The sequence below is a fragment of the Anolis carolinensis genome, chromosome 2 (genome assembly GCF_035594765.1).
Source record: "Anolis carolinensis isolate JA03-04 chromosome 2, rAnoCar3.1.pri, whole genome shotgun sequence".
Lineage (NCBI taxonomy): Eukaryota > Metazoa > Chordata > Lepidosauria > Squamata > Dactyloidae > Anolis > Anolis carolinensis.
Genome location: NC_085842.1, coordinates 314,439,286 through 314,455,797, shown reverse-complemented (window position 1 = coordinate 314,455,797; position 16,512 = coordinate 314,439,286). Strand labels below are relative to the sequence as shown.

At 40.8% G+C, this 16,512-nt stretch overlaps 1 long non-coding RNA gene across 2 annotated transcripts in view; it reads left to right on the top strand.

The window, feature by feature from the left end:
* Positions 1–16,512, top strand: part of LOC134296799 (uncharacterized) — a 140,835-nt gene that overhangs the window by 65,186 nt on the left and 59,137 nt on the right. Inside the window, exon 5 of one of the 2 annotated variants that reach the window (XR_010003666.1) lies at positions 617–4,566. The exons of the other annotated variant lie outside the window; for it this stretch is intronic. This is a non-coding gene — a long non-coding RNA (uncharacterized LOC134296799). Of the gene's footprint in view, positions 1–616; positions 4,567–16,512 lie in introns of those variants that run through there. 2 annotated transcript variants of the gene reach the window in all.

The window sequence follows — 16,512 nt, the reverse complement described above, 5'->3', positions numbered from 1 at the left end:
TCGCTTTTGTTACCTTCCCTATCTGGTTATTATGATGTTTTTGTATTTTGTGTTACTATATCTGAATGTTAGCTTGACATTGTTTTTATATTGGTTTTATCTGTCATATTTTGTCTTTGTTTGAGCTTTGCCCCATGTTAACCACCCCAAGTCCCTTTGGGGAGATTGTGGTGGGATAGAAAAATAATGTATTATTATTATTTTATTATGGCACAGCAAACAAGATAGATATGCTGGATTTCATATCACAAAATCACAAGTCGAACACTTCCCAAGTGGCTAAGACTGTGTGATGTATTTTCGGATGATGATGATGATGATGATGATTATTATTATTATTATTATTATTATTAGTGTTACTCTAGAGTCAATGTGGTCCAGGAATATGAAACAGAATGTTTTTCAACTGTGTGCAGAATTCATAAAAGAAGGAAGACGGTGTTGCTTTTTTTGGGTGGGAATGTACTGTGAAATATTTTGTGGCTCTTTCTTTTTACTAAGAAAGAAAAGAAATCAAGAAAAATGTGATGCAGGATTCTGCATGTCCCATATTCTCCAGTATAGCAAAATATATATCCCTTTGTCTGTTTTTCTTCTTTTGTTATCCTTCTTTCAGTTCTTCTGTGTTTTCTGTATGGTGAAAATTCACTAAAAGCAACCAGCAACCAAAAGGAATAATATCAGCCTTTGCAGGCGCAGAGAAACACTGCGAAGATGGGAGATGATGGCAACAATTCTGTCAAAACATAATTCAAGGGGCCAGAAAAGTAGCAGGAGAATGACTGTCAGGAGGAGGAGGTGGACAAAATAAAATAAAAACCATCCTAGTTTGCTCCTCATGAAAGAAAACTTCAGTCTGCTTCACATCATCTCCTTGAGAGTATTAAAAAGAAAAACTAGGCCATCCTATACAGAGTGCATTATCTCTGGAAATCTTGTATTCAGAAGATGGGAGCAGAAAGTTCATAAATAACAGTGCCAAAAAAGAGAAAGGGGAGAGAAAGAGAGAGAAAAGAAAAGGAGAAGGGGGGTAGAAGGAGTGGATGTGTATCCAACAGCATTTGGATGGCATCCAAGTCATCAATGCTGCTGTCATCTTCTGCGCATAATCAGAAATCCCTTTCAGTGATGTGGGAAAAAGATCTCTGTATTGTCAGCTAAAATGCCCATTGTGAAGAAACCGTGTGCCACAGCAGCTCCGCAGAAGGTCGGGGAGGAATGTGAACCACGGCTTTGGAGGGGACGGGCCATGAAAAAAGAGAGGGTTGACAGGCTTCACAGAAACTCAGCATCCTCCACAGCGGAGCTCATCTGTATGCCTCAAAATGTTTTTGAAGCCTCTCTTTATCAGTCCTCCAAACATCTAGTGTGTGGCGCAGCTAGTTGTGCTCTCTCTCCGTCTTACACTAATGCACTCCCTGAGCATATTTTGGTATTCATGCCAAAATATTCAGTGGGCTACAGAGTACGTGGCTATTAGAAGACGTTAACTACACCAAAATTGTTAATTAGGTTTTTAAAAAGAGAAACATGTGTATTGATTGTTTGGAGAGATCCATTTGGGGATAGTTTAAGGAGGAATGTTTAAACTTTGGACATTATCACTTGGGACTCCTAAAATGGGTTCTGCCATCACAAATCTGTCTTGCTTAAGACTGGAGTAGGCTTACTTAGCCCCAGTTCTTATGTCTGCTTTACATTAGCTCTTAGTTACATTTTACAGCATGTTATAAGTTATATTTATATTATCTACAATGAGCTACCATAGGATTTTTTTTTTTTTGGCCAAAAGGCAGCACAGAGACACACTATAGAATAACAAACATTGTTTTCTCTGAACTGTGCAGATGTCAAATCTTGGAGAGCCCTCTGGTTTAAAAGTTTAAGATAAAACTCAAGGATCATTTTGAAAAATGACAACATACACTTGCAGTGACCATGTTCAACAAGCTTAGGCCAAATTAAGGGGAAACAGCAGTGAGAAACATTGAAACATTGCCTTGTCAGACTGGATGAGAGCGAACAAATTGAAACTGAATCCAGACAAGACAGAGGTCCTCCTGGTCAGTCGTAGGGCCGAACAGGGAATAGGGTTACAGCCTGTGCTGGATGGGGTCACACTCCCCCTGAAGACACAGGTTCGCAGTCTGGGGGTTCTCCTGGACTCATCATTGAGCCTGGAACCTCAGATCTCAGCGGTGGCCAGGGGAGCACTTGCACAACTAAGACTTGTGCGCCAGCTGTACCCGTACCTTGGGAAGTCTGACTTGGCCACGGTGGTCCATGCTCTGGTACATCCCGTTTGGATTACTGCAACAAGCTCTACATGGGACTGCCTTTGAAGATGGCCCGGAAACTCCAACTAGTACAACCGGCGTCAGTCAGATTAATAACTGGTGCAGCATACAGGGAGCGTACCATCCCCTGCTAAGCCAGCTTTACTGGCTGCCGATATGCTACCGAGCCCAATTCAAAGTGCTGGTTTTGACCTATAAAGCCCTAAATGGTCTTGGCCCGATTTACTTATCCGAACGTATCTCCTCTTATGAGCCATCTAGAACTCTAAGATCATCCGGAGAGGCCCTGCTCTCGGCCCCACCGGCCTCGCAAGCGCGTCTGGTGGGAATGAGGGACAGGGCCTTCTCGGTGGTGGCTCCCCGGCTGTGGAACACCCTCCCTAGCAACATCCAACAAACCTCAACTCTTCTGGGCTTTAGAAAGGCTTTAAAGACATGGCTGTGTGCCCAAGCGTTCAATGAATAATCACCTAAGTCGACATGGTCTGAATCAAGGTTTAAGCACGAGGTCCTGGATGAATGGTTTCAATCACACAGATGTTTTAAATTTTATAATGTGTTTTAATAGTGTTTTATTAATTGATTTGTATGTATTGTTTTGCTTTTAAGGTAAAGGTAAAGGTTTCCCCTGACGTTAAGTCCAGTCATGACCAACTCTGGGGGTTGGTGCTCATCTCCATTTCTAAGCCGAAGAGCCAGCGTTGTCCATAGACATCTCCAGGTCATGTGGCCGGCATGACTGCATGGAGCACCATTACCTTCCTGCCGGAGCAGTACCTATTGATCTACTCACATTTGCATGTTTTCGAACTGCTAGGTTGGCAGGAGCTGGGGCTAACAGTGGGTGCTCATTCCACTCCCGGGATTTGAACCGACTTTTTGGTCTGCAAGTTCAGCAGCTCAGCGCTTTAACACACTGTGCCACCAGGGGCCCCTGTTTTGCTTTTAAAGACTGTATTTTGGGCATTGAATTTTGCCGATCTTTGTAAGCTGCCCTGAGTCCCCTTGGGTGAGAAGAGTGGGATAAAAATGCAGGTAAATAAATAAATAAATAATATCCTGATGACGACATGCACAGGAGTAAATAATTGGGCCTTTTCCTCTAGTGCAGAACAACAATATTCAGTTTGAGATGGATCAAGCAGAGTTAATGTGACGCCATTCCACATTGACTTGCATTGCATATTGGCCATTGATGTATATGCGTATTGCCCATAAAGTTGCCTTATCACTGAAACATGTTTTGACCTGGTTCTAGGCATGTCACCCAATACCAGTTTGGTCTGGATTCCATGTGTTCTTTTTAAAAATAAAAAATAACAACTCACTGATTCCTGTAGCAGCTGTCATCTATAGGATGTTTTTCCTAGATTTTGTTGCTGGTTTTGGTGGGTTTTTTATTTTTTTTAAAAAAACAAAACATTTGCCTGTAGAAATACAAAAAGCGTAATGACTGAACTGAAGATACAATAGCATGTTCAGCCATGAATGAAAGAGAAAATGGCAGACCACCACCTTATAGGTTATTGATTCACTCAAGGGAGCAGCAGCCATGAGTTTGCAAGGCCTGAACAAGGTTCTTGATGACTGAGGCACTCACATCTCTCTTATTCATAGAACAACTTCAGGTGGAGCACAATGGGTAACTCCACATCAAAACACAGACCTTAACTTCTTGCCTGTATCAAAGTAGAAAATCACGGTCAAAAGTAGTAAGTGTGTCAGCCACTCGGAAAACAGCACTGACTAATTTGGAAGTCTATGACGTTGCATTTCTTGAGATACCAGCTAGCTGCCTACTCCATGTGAATGGTGTGAAACCATTAACTGTTATTTCAGTAGTTGATGGATCTAACACTTCTTCTTTTCACTCAGCCTGTAATCTCCCTCTTGTAGCTACAAAGACACAATGGTTAATGAAACAGACTACATTTTTGGATGCTTTGATTTGTTCTTCATCTCCTCGTTTTTCTATCACCATGCCTGGAGAATGTAAATGACACTTCATATCACTTAGGCACCAGTTTTGGAAAATCTTTTCTATTATGTCTAATACAGAAGTTATAGACTAGAATCCTGTTGGTATCATGAACATGTGCAAGACTTCTTCAATATGCAATTGTACATTTTTTGGATATTGGGCAATAGCTGTATTTGGTTTATGGTTTAATAAGTGAGATTCTATATATGCAACTTATTTATATGGACCTTCATCCTATTGTAGTCCTGACTAGAACCGCTGAATAAATTGGATTTTCTTATGTGTTCATTCACTTTTCAGCAATTGATTGGATGAAACTAGTCTATTGGACACCAACCAACAGGATTCCAGACATGCACTCTTGGAAAGCTATTAACTAACTATTAACCAGTGTTTTCAGTCGATAATTAAATCTGCAAGAGTTAACCCTGCAAATGTAAATGGCCATTGTTAATAGGCACTGCTCAAACCCATATTAAAAAGACAAGTAATGCAGTCTGAGAGAATAAAGTATTGCTAGTAATTCTTAAAAATACAAATTCACTGAATTAGAGAGCTGTATTTGTAAGCAATTAGACCCAGACTAGCATCTTAAGGAATTCATCTTAGAAAAGAGTAGAGGAATGTCATCTGTTAGCTAGTAAAAAAAATGATAAAGAGTAATGTGAGAAAAACAATGAAGATGTGAAACAAAGGAAAAGATACAAGGCAGAAGCAACAAAGAATATGAAAAACTCAGAGAAGACTATAGAAAACTCAATCATTAAAGATAAGCAGGAAGCAGCAACTGGAGAATTAACATGTTTAAAGGTATCTTAAATTGTATGCAAATATTGGAAGGGGGATCAAGATGAGAATAATCTGATTTCATTTTACTGAAATTTCTAAAGAAATACTTTCAACAGAAAGGTTTTTTAATTTACAGTTTACAAAATAAACACCTTTGAAGTTGCGGGTCACGCAGCAAACAATTCATTAGATAGTTAATCAAAACATAACTAAGTATAAGATAAAACATAGCATGGTGATCAATGACACAATGAGACAGTTTGAAATTCCTAGATCAGAATGGCATTTCAAGGCAGCTCAGAAGGATGAAACAATAACAAGATCATACAGAAAAACAGAAATAGCTAGCTAATGCAGATGACAATAAAATCCAAGTAGAAGGATGCATAGTCAATAGCCAATAATATGGGAGACTGTAAACAAAGCTGACCCTACGATTAGGCAGAGAAAGCTTTTTGCTTCAAGCAGCATATTTTTTTAGTCACAAAATTAGCTTTTTTTTCTTTATTATTATTATTATTATTATTATTATACATTTAAAGGGAGCCCCGGTGGTGAAGTGCGTTAAAGCACTGAGCTGGAGACCGGAAGGTCCCAGGTTCAAACCCTGGGAGCGGCGTGAGCAGCCGCTGTTAACTCCAGCTCCTGCCAACCTAGCAGTTCAGAAACATGCCAATGTGAGTAGATCAATAGGTACAGCTCTGGTGGGACGGTAACGGCGCTCCATGCAGTCATGCTGGCCACATGACCTTGGAGGTGTCTATGGACAACGCCGGCTCTTTGGCTTAGAAATGGAGATGAGCACCAACCCCCAGAGTCAGACATGACTGGACTTAACATCAGGGGAAACCTTTACCTTTTACTATACATTTAAATCCCACTTTTGTCTCTGAAATCAGACTCAAAGTGGCCTTTTATTCACCTTGGAAGAGGAACTGTTCTTTTCAAAGCTGCTGCCCCATGTTTGATTGACAGCAATTTCACTTTGGATTTCAGTCTGTAACTTCAAAGCAACTCTCTAAAGCAGGGGTCCTCAAACTTTTAAAACAGAGGGCCAGTCCACAATCCTTCAGACTGTGGAGGGGCCGAATTATCATTTGAAAAAAAACCCGAACAAATTCCTATGCACACTCTTCTTCTTTACTCGTTCAGTCGTTTCCGACTCTTTGTGACCTCATGGACCAGTCCACGCCAGAGCTCCCTGTCTATGCACACTGCACATGTCTTATTTGTAGTGCAAAACAACAACAACAATGAAAGAACAATACAGTATTTAAAAATGAAAACAATTTTAACTGACATAAACCTATCAGGATTTCAATGGGAAGTGTGGGCCTGCTTCTGGCCAATGAGATAGTCAAGTTAATTAGGATTGTTGTTGTTGTGTGCCTTCAAGTCATTTCAGACTTTGGGCGAGCCTAAGTCTAAAATTAATTATTTATTCATTTACTACATTTATTTATTACATTTATATCCCGCCCTTCTCACCCCGAAGGGGACTCAGAGCAGCTGTATGTACATCTATATATATAAAAGGGTAATGGAATCACGGCACCGGACAAAACAACTAAACTAAATGCCCCACAACCTCAAAAATTGACAGTACAACCTCTCATCCACGCCTCTACGTTCATACAACAAAAAGAAAAGAAAAATAAAGTCCTAGCCACAGCAACGCGTGGCCGGGCACAGCTAGTATAATATATTATATTATTAGCATAGCACAATATTAGCATTATATATTACTATATTAAACTATACCACTATACTGTAATATTATATTTAATATACAATTAATATTATTATATGGTATTATTAGTATTATATTGTATAACATTATAATATTATTATCAATATTATATGTATATACAATATATTATATTATTTAAAATGATATAAAATATTATATTATAAAACTGAGGGCGGGGGCCAGGTAAATGACCTTGGAGGGCCGCATCCGGCCCCCGGGCCTTAGTTTGGGGACCCCTGCTCTAAAGTGATGAATGTTATCTCAGAAGGGGTTCAGGACCCTGGAGAGCTCTGTTACAGTTTGGGCCTAGACCAGAGGTTCCCAAACTAATTTATCCTTTCAACTCCCAAGTGCCACCTTGGATATTTGAAATAACAGACCAGACAACAAAATATGGAACAAAGGGACATTTATTGACCTATTTAAAGGAGGAGCAGAAATCAGGAGCAGAAAACTAATCTGGAACGAGCAACAAAGAAATAGGTCATGACGGTGGACCAAGTGTCACCCAATGACTACCTCCTCCTTTACCTCTGGGCAAACAACTGACCCCAGTAGCAGTCCACTTAATGGCTTGCTAGCCTGGATGGTCATTACTGTAAGGTCATCCCAGCGGCACTCCTTCCCAAGCCCCAAAACTTTATGAGAGATAGTGGGGACCCCCCCCGGTCCACCCCAAGGGGGAAAAAAATCTCAAGATGCCCCCAAGCCCCAGAAAGGGCCATCCCAGATATCCCCCCTCACCCCCTAATTGGGGGTGCCAAGGTGAACACCAACCACGCCCCCCCCCCAGTTCCTGCCACAGAAAGGTTCAAGCATCCACTTAGTGCCTTTCCACCAGCAAAGTCAGGGCATTCTCTTTTTATATATATAATAATTTTTATTAAAGGTTTTCATACTACTTATACATCAAAAGAGTGGGAACAATATTTATAGGAAAGTTTAGAAAGATAGAGTGCAATATATATATAATGAAGAGGTAAGAGAAAAAGAAGAAAAAGAAAAACAATTGTGAGTTTCCGTTCAACTCTTTTTCCTGTTCATGTTTCTTTTGTTCTACTTTTTTTTAGTTCTCTCCAGTTTGTTTAAAAAGAAAGTCTTTGTTTTCATATCATTCTTCAAGGATTGTACTTCAAATTCATATATTCTTCAAGTACTGACCAGTCAGTCTTCTTTACCCTTGCCAGTGTTTCTTCTTCTTCAAATAATATGTTAGCTGATCCATATCTTTTATCTCCCATACTTTGTTTAACCAGTCTTCTCCATCTTCCACATCTTTGCAAAAACCATTCTCGCTGCCGTTGATAAAAATATGACTAATTTCTCTTTATTAATATCCTAAAAATGTCTTTGTCCAAAATGCCCCAAAGATAAATCTCTGGTTTTATAGGGTAGTTCATTTTTAAAATTTTCTGACTTTCACCATGCACCATATTCCAAAATTCTTTTGCTTTGTTTCAAGTCCACCAGCAATGGTAAAATGTGCCCTCCTTGGTCTTACATTTCCAACATTTGTCATTGGCTTGTTTGTACATTACACTTAGCTTTTTGGGGGTCAGATACCATCTGTGTATCATTTTTAGACAGTTTTCTTTTAGGTCCATAGCATAAGTGAACTTCATTCTTCTTGTCCAAATCTCAGTCCATTCTGACAAAAAAATTGACCTACCTATATTTTTTGCCCAATTCACCATCAAGTTCTTAACCTGCTTAACCTTTACCCTGCTCAGTTCTCGTGAAAATTTTTTTGCCCTCTGCAAACAGGTGCACACCGTCGGCTCTGATAAGCTCAGGCTTTCAAAAAACAATCTCAGGGTGCTGCAAAAACTGGCCGCCAGCCTTGAACATTGCATTCTGCAACTCTCTGTTCACTTTACATCTGGCTAGGTCTAAAGAACGGGAATTGCCCAGTCCCTTCCAAATCAAATGTGGCAACAATACTGACCAAACTACATGAACAAGGAGCCAACATTTTTTAACATACTTGAAATTGTCTTGTGTGTGCAGGCTCAAGGCTTTCCCCTGGAGAGTTCTATTACAGTTTGGGCCTAGACCAGAGGTTTCCAAACTAATTTGTCCTCCCAATCCCTTTTCAGGAAAAAAGAATTACTCAGTGCCACCTTGAATATTTAAGTGAACAAACAGAAAGATACAGTGACAAATTAACATTTTAATGTATCTATATTTCTATCTGCATCCAACAACATGGTAAAGAAAGATGTTGTTATTAATAAGACATCTTGAAACATAAAATAAAAAAATATTAAAACCAACCATAGTACCTTTTACATTGAGTAAAGGTAAAGGTTTCCCCTGATGTTAAGTCCAGTCGTGACCGACTCTGGGGGTTGGTGCTCATCTCTATTTCTAAGCCGAAGAGCCGGCGTTGTCCATAGATATCTCCAGGTCATGTGGCCGGCATGACTGCATGGAGTGCCGTTACATTACCACCTATTGATCTATTCACATTTGCATGTTTTCGAACTGCTAGGTTGGCAGGAGCTGGGGCTAACAGCGGGTGCTCATTCCACTCCCGAGATTTGAACCTGGGACCTTTTGGTCCGCAAGTTCAGCAGCTCAGCGCTTTAACACACTGTGCCACCCTTTTACCTTATACACAAAAAATTAAGTACCAAAGGCTAATATTAAAATAAAAATTATGAAAAGAATTAGAATAATCTTAAATGAAAAGGATGTACTTAGTGCACTGCTATCATATTTTTAATCTTCAGCTCTGTTATTGTTAGCACCATGAATTAAATGTTTAAATAATTATTGTACTTGCACTATTATTAACTGTTTGTCACACAAATCTAAATTAGATTTCATACCTGTGGCCTATTTACAGTATTGTATTGTAAAATGTGCATTCTATGCACATTTTCCTGCCAATGCATTCTGGACTTCCTGACAATGCATGACATGTTCACCTGCCAATACTGGCATGTTAAGACAACTTGAACAATGATTAATTTTAACTTGCATTTTGTGTGTTCATTTGGAGAGATAATCACTAAAATGTTAACTCTATATTACACAACAGATAAAACATGTTACACTTGGGGGGTTTTTAACACATTTTTCTTCTCATCTTTCTTTATGTCTTCACTGCTCCCTAATTTTTATTCCAAGAACCAGCACAACTCCATGCATGAGCCAATGAAAGCTGACAACAAAATTATGCTGGAGAACCTAGAAATTCCTGTTAATTGATTCATTAATAATCAGATCTGGAAAAACGAAACCTGCAAATTTAGACTATAACCACACTCCAGCAGGTGAAATATCACAGGTCTTTGTTCCAGGCATTTCCACAGAACAAAAAAATTGAAAATGTTGCTGGATGATCCTTTTGTGCCCTTTGCCCATTCATTACCCAGAAATCCCCAGCTTTGAAAGCTTTCAGACTCCTTTACAGGAGTGCGATTCCCATTGGCTTCAATGGGCCTTCGCTGGAGTAACGAGGGAGTGAATTGCTCCCCGAAGGATACTTCTTGGACAGACTTAATAACCTTGCTCATTCTAACCTCAGGAGCACACAGTGACAAAAGATCCATCAGATATATTGTTCCATTGCCTCTGAGTGGTTTAAAAGAAAGCCATAAAAGCCTTGAAATCGATATCGGATTTCGCAGTGAGCCCCCACAAACCTGTAAAATATGAACAAAGACTTCAAGTATGAAATAATGCTTTTTTTAAAAAGGGGGTCTATTCTGCCATTTGATGCCCGTAAGTGCCATCAAATGTTAGCGGGTGTGAGTAGACTCCTGAGAAAAATGACTCCAGAGACACTGCAAAAGGACAAGAAGTAATGTGTATTTCCAAGAAATGTGCTTCAAAGGTTTATCTCTTAGAAGAAGGGGGAGTCTCAGTTTCGCATTGTGGAGACTTTCCATTGTTCCTGCTTCCTTACACTGGCCTTGATGAGTTTCTAAATGGGGCGTCTTCCCCCGGTAGAAGAACATTAAACCCACCTTGCTCCTGGAAGTCCTTGAGTCTACAACAGAACCACATCTATATTGCTACACAATGCAGTTTGAAACCGCATTATATGGTCAGTGTAGACTCCGCGGTAGTGCAGCAGGTGATGTAGCTGTGGAACCTGACGACCGAAAGGTCAGCAATTCGAACCCGCAGAGCGGGGTGAATTTCTGTCATTGTCCCCAGCTTCTTCCAACCTAGCAGTTTGAAAGCATGCAAATGTGAGTAGATCAATAGGTACCACTCCAGCGGGAAGGTAACGGCACTCCATGTAGTCATGCCGGCCACGTGACCTAAGAGATGTCTACTGACAATGCTGACTCTTCGGCTTAGAAAAGGAGATGAGCACCACCCCCCAGAGTCGGACTTGACTAGACTTAATGTCAAGAGGAAACCTTTACCTTTATTATACACATATAATGCAGTTCAATACACCTACCAGAATTGCAATGGTTGGTCCTTCTTGGCCTCTCCAATATCATCCTCCTGACACAGCATTTTGCAAGTCCCTGGCCTTTCTTCATGCAAGGCAAAGAAACCTGGTAATAAGTAAACCTTTCCTCTAAAGCAGGGGTCCCCAAACTAAGGCCCGGGGGCCGGATGCGGCCCTCCAAGGTAATTTACCTGGCCCCCACCCGCATATATAATATAATATTTTTATATCAGTTTTAATAATATAATATATTGTATATACATATAATATTGATAATAATATTATCATTTTATACAATACAATACTAACAATAATATCATATAATAATATTAATTATATGTTATATATTACATATAATATTACAGTATAGTGGTATAGTTCAATATAGTATAATGCTAATATTGTGCTATGCTAATAATATAATATATTGTATGTATGTACATACAGCTGCTCTGAGTTCCCTTCGGGGTGAGAAGGGTGGGATATAAATGTAGTAAATAAATGTAGTAAATGAATAAATAAATAATTTTGGACTTAGGCTCGCACAAAGTCTGAAATGACTTGAAGACACACAACAACAACAACAACAACAACAACAATCCTAATTAACCTGACTATCTCATTGGCCAGAAGCAGGCCCACACTTCCTATTGAAATCCTGATAGGTTTATGTTGGTTAAAATTATTTTCATTTTTAAATATTGTATTGTTCTTTCATTGTTATTGTTATTGTTTTGCACTACAAATAAGATATGTGCAGTGTGCATAGGAATTTGTTCGGTTTTTTTCCCCAAATAATAATTCGGCCCCTCAACAGTCTGAAGGATTCTGGACTGGCCCTCTGCTTTAAAAGTTTGGGGACCCCTGCTCTAAAGGTTCAATTCTCTTAAGCTGCCTTTACATCCAATGGGTAGGAGCCTCTGGTGGTCTAGGGGATAAAAGCCTTGTGACTTGAAGGTTGGGTTTCTGACCTGAAAGCTGCCAGGTTCAAATCCCACCTGGGGAGAGCGCGTATGAGCTCCCTCTATCAGCTCCAGCTCCATGCGGGGACATGAGAGAAGCCTCCCACAAGGATGGTAAAACATCAAATCATCCGAGCGTCCCCTGGGCAACATCCTTGCAGACGGCCAATTCTTTCACTCCAGAAGCAACTCAGGTTGCTCCGGACATGGAAAAAGAAATCCAATGGGTGAGAAATAAAACTATTATTATTATCATCATCATCATCATCATCATCATCATCATCATCATCATCATCATTCAACCCACATGTGTAGCACAACTATCGCATGTGCATGCCATTAACTGAACAAATTGTTGATATGTGTCTACAATACCCAGTTCTAATGGTTTGATAGCACTTTAACTCAACCCTCCTCAATCTTGTGATTTGTGTTTAGAACCAGAACTTTGCATTCTTTGCTAGAAAGCTCTAATCCTGTACAATCCACACTCTACATTTGTGGGTTTAATTTTTGTGGATTTGATCACACTATGTAACAAAATTTGAAACAAAATTATGTTCCAGGTTAGCAAATGTTGTTTCCCATTTAACTATATGGTACTTACTAGAGTTGTGCACAGAATTCATTTCTCCCATTTACTTCGTTTCTTTCATTTCTTTCGGTACTTTGGGAGCACGTAATGGGAACTCCCCTCCCTGTACGAAAATCAGCTCGACATGAAAGCAAGCAAGAGCTGATCCCGGCTTCAAGCCTGCTTTTGGCATCACAGTTCAATCTTTTTTATTACTCCCATAGCAAACATTCCTCGAAAACTAGTCTCCTCTTTCAGGAGGTCATCGCTCTTCCTTACCTGGAAGTGGGAAGCCTCCTTAAAATGCCTTGGAATTGAAAGCGTACATGGCTGCCTGGCGTGGTGTAGCCCGGGAGAGAAAGCATGCATGCCTGCAGCCAAGCACTCCCCAGAACTTGCCCACTTGCCTTGGAAAGAGAGAGTGTGGGGGGCATGTAGGCTCAGAAAGTGTGTGAGCTTGCCAGGGCCTGCAGCCGAGCACCTCATTTAGAGTAAGAAAAAGAACTTGCCTCCTTCCCTTGGAAAGAGAGTGAGTGTGAGGCATGCAGGCCCAGAAAGTGTGTGAACCTGCCAGTGCCTGCAGCCGAGCACCTCATCTAGAGTAAGAAAAAGAACTTGCCACCTTCCCTTGGAAAGAGAGTGAGTGTGAGGCATGCAGGCCCAGAAAGTGTGTGAGCCTGCCAGTGCCTGCAGCTGAGCACCTCATCTAGAGTAAGAAAAAGAACTTGCCACCTTCCCTTGGAAAGAGAGTGAGTGTGAGGCATGCAGGCCCAGAAAGTGTGTGAGCCTGCCAGTGCCTGCAGCTGAGCACCTCATCTAGAGTAAGAAAAAGAACTCGCCACCTTCCCTTGGAAAGAGAGTGAGTGTGAGGCATGCAGGCCCAGAAAGTGTGTGAGCCTGCCAGTGCCTGCAGCCGAGCACCTCATCTAGAGTAAGAAAAAGAACTTGCCACCTTCCCTTGGAAAGAGAGTGAGTGTGAGGCATGCAGGCCCAGAAAGTGTGTGAGCCTGCCAGTGCCTGCAGCTGAGCACCTCATCCAGAGTAAGAAAAAGAACTCGCCACCTTCCCTTGGAAAGAGAGTGAGTGTGAGGCATGCAGGCCCAGAAAGTTTGTGAGCCTGCCAGTGCCTGCAGCCAAGCACCTCATCTAGAGTAAGAAAAAGAACTTGCCACCTTCCCTTGGAAAGAGAGTGCGTGTGAGGCATGCAGGCCCAGAAAGTGTGTACGCCTGCCAGTGCCTACAGCCGAGCACCTCATCTAGAGTAAGAAAAAGAACTTGCCACCTTCCCTTGGAAAGAGAGTGCATGTGAGGCATGCAGGCCCAGAAAGTGTGTACGCCTGCCAGTGCCTGCAGCCGAGCGCCTCCTCTAGAGTTAAAAGAAACAGCAGGTGGGAAGGGGAGCCTGGGAAGCCCCCCCCCCTCCAATAATGGGTTGATAGAAAACAGATATTTTGGCACCTCAGAGCGAAAACAGATATCTGCCCTCCTGATTTTGGGAAGCTCCTGAAAAAATGGATCAGGGCCTCCAGCGAAAACCGGGTTACTAAACGGGTCAAGGTTTACCCCAAATGCACAATCCTAGTACTTACTTTGAAAGTAGTTGTTATACTCCAGAAATCTTTGTAGCTGCCACAAACTAGGTTGAATTGGTTGAGACTCTATGATATATTCATTGAAAAACTATAGTAAAATGTTCTGCATGTTTTTCCATGTTTTTATGATAGAACCAATTAGGAAATGAAATGTATAACCCAGCAACAAAACATGTATTATTCACAGATTGTGGTGCCCAGAATCAAGCACAGTATTCCAGGTGAGGTTTTACCAAAGCAAATAGAGTGGTAACCCTTTTCTTCTCCTGGCAGTCCAGAGTATCCAAGGAACTCTCCTCCAGTACCTTATTTCAAATGGATCAATTTTATTCCTTGTTACTTTGTTCTTTTTCCAGCATTCATAGTCATACAGAGAAATTGGGAACACACCCGCAGACATCTGTGTATATGTGCATACTGTGATGAAATGGATTCTAATCTATGAAAGGTCCTGCCTTTGTAAATTTGTTTGACTAAGTTGCCAGCAGACCGTTTCTTTTTATATAGAATAAAATTGCCCTGAAAGAGCTTCAGAGACTACAAATTGGCTGAAGCTGTTTAAGTCATTATATCCACTTCATTTCTGCTAACAAAACTAAGCCAAAGTAAAGATGCTATGGAATCAAATCTTGTATTAACCATATTTCTTTTAAGAAATAGGGGGAAATATTTCAGGTATTTTACTACAATAACAGCCTATTGGGAAAATTTAGGAACAGTTTCTTCTACCATTCAACAACTAGCCTGGTTTTGGTGATGCCTCATCGCTAAAATAAAAGGAATCCTGAACTGGATCTGAAGTTGGATCAGTACCATAATTAGTACACTTAGGTTGGATCTATACTGCCATATAATCCTGTTTCGGGGAGCCCCTGGTGTTGCAGGACTGATGACTTGAAGGTTAGGTTGCTCACCTGAAGGTTGCCAGTTCAAATCCAACACAGGGTGAGCATGGATGAGCTCCCTCTATCAGCTCCAGCTCCATGCAGGGACATGAGAGAAGTCTCCCAGAAGGATGGTAAAAACCATCAAAACATCTGGGCATCCCCTGGGCAACATCCTGGCAGATGGCCAATACTCTCACACTGGAAGTGACTTTTTCAAGTCACTCCTGGCACCAAAAAATAATAATCCTGTTTCAGAATGCAGATTAACCACATTGAACTGGGTTATATGAGTCTATACTGCCATATAATCCAGCTCAATGCAGTTAATCTGCATTCTTAGTATCCAAAGTATTATACGACAGTGTGGATGCAGTTTTAGCTACTGGGTTCCATTCATGGATATGGCTCTCCTTCCAGCCATTATCTTTTTCACACTAAAGGCTTGAACTGTGAGTAATAACCACTTCCTACCTGGATTCGGAGAGGCTTTACTCAAAATCCAGGGCATACAAAGGTCAGTTTTTGTACGTGGGCTGGGACCATAACATATTTCTTCAAGAGTAAAACAAAAAAAGTTGGCTGCAGATGTCTACAGCTGGCTCCTTTTGTAAGTGGTTGGTGACTCCACACTGGAAGTCACAAGGAAGTACATGTGGTCCTCAATACCCACAAGGGTTTGGTTCCAGGACCTCATGTGGATACCAAAACCTATAGATGTTCAAGTCCCGTTATATATAATAGCATAGTAAAATGGTGTTCCTTGCACAAAATTCGAAATCAAGGATTGCTTTTTGAATTTTTTAAAAATATTTTCAAGTTAGCTTATGCCAATTTCCTTTAAAGGAAGAAGCAGTTGCATTGAATTCACACAAATAAAACACAAGTGTCTGATATAATGTGAAAAAATGCAAGTCCCTCCCATCAGATACTATTATTGGCATGATGTGGGTGTGTACATGAGTTGTATTATGGGTTGTTCACAGGTTATATTATGGACATTTCCTCCAGCCTATTTGTACTGCCGTTGCACTACATTGCCCTTTTAGCGCATGAGGATCTTGCGAAGTCCAGCATGCAAAAATTCTAGTGCACATCCCCCATTGCCTGGCAGTCAATGTGAACCATACATGTGAATGTGCCACACCAAAAATGTAGATTGGGTCCATCATATCTGCTGGAGTTTCAATGGAAGAGTGTGTGACATTGAATGTCAGGACTTTAGCTTGGAAATGGCACTATGAACCTTGGAACCTTGAGTCCATTGCC